Raw genomic sequence first — 997 nt, 5'->3', positions numbered from 1 at the left:
GACAGCCCTTCTTCTCCCTCTGTCCCGTCATCGTTAGGACTTCATGCTCTTAGCCGCGTACATGAGAGCTGGATTTAGGCTCTTCCTTAATGGCTCCATGCTTATCGAGTTCACGCGACCTTCTCTGTTGGAGTTTAAATTCCTAGCACATTCTTCTAGAACTATGGGTGGATTCTTTCCGTGGAATCTTGATTGTTCATTTCACGTGTCAGGTGATGGAACTGATTTGAAAAACACTCTTTAATTTCCTGTCGTGTGGTACAGCTGGCTGAGTAGCCATCTAGCTTGAATATCCAGGTAGACTAGATTACGCAGCGTGGCACAAAGATTTGTGATTTCGTAGCCGTTATGTGCTGGCCAGACGGGAGGAAGTTAGCCTTTATTATATGCCCAGAAAGATGAGATTTCAGTGTCATTTGTTCATTTTGTATATTTCCATCCGTCTTCCCATTGTGCTTGGTCATTAGGATGCCACCCTTCTGTCGTCCTTGATGGCGGGGAGGAGGAGGGGGTGGAAGCCAGATGGTAGGGGTTTGTTAGTGACTGGAGATGAGGAAGAAAAAACTCGTTTAGATGCCACCCCCAGGAGGAAAGGAAACGTCGGTGTACATATTTTCAGCTTGCCGCATGTTCTGCTAACAATTCTCATTACAGATGAGCAGAACAGGAAGGGACCTGACTTAGTCTCCCCACCCTGACTGACCATCAGAATCAGCTGGGACTCCAGGAAGATTCCTGCCCCCCTCCCCCCGCAAGGAATCATTATCCAGGAGACATGAGTTTGGGCTAGGCACCCTGGGTTTTCAAAACGCCTCCAAGATGATTCTGATAGTCAGTCATATTTGGGAATTACTGATCGATCCTTCAAGCAAACTGATGCTCCGAGCAGAGAGAGATCTTGCCCGAGGGACCAGCTAGTTCAGTGATGTTTGTTGATCCAAAAATGCTCTTGTGTTTTATTGTTTCTGTTTGCTCAGAAGTTGTGTCTCTTTTTTTC

General features: G+C 46.6%; 1 protein-coding gene across 1 annotated transcript in view; it reads left to right on the top strand.

Annotated features, from left to right (window-relative positions):
- The window catches only part of LAMA1 (laminin subunit alpha 1), a 165,786-nt gene that overhangs the window by 94,335 nt on the left and 70,454 nt on the right, over positions 1–997 (top strand). The gene's annotated exons all lie outside the window — the stretch shown is intronic.

This window comes from Trichechus manatus, unplaced genomic scaffold (assembly GCF_000243295.1).
Source record: "Trichechus manatus latirostris isolate Lorelei unplaced genomic scaffold, TriManLat1.0 scaffold00146, whole genome shotgun sequence".
NCBI classification, from domain to species: domain Eukaryota; kingdom Metazoa; phylum Chordata; class Mammalia; order Sirenia; family Trichechidae; genus Trichechus; species Trichechus manatus.
This window is presented reverse-complemented; position numbering and strand designations above follow the sequence as displayed.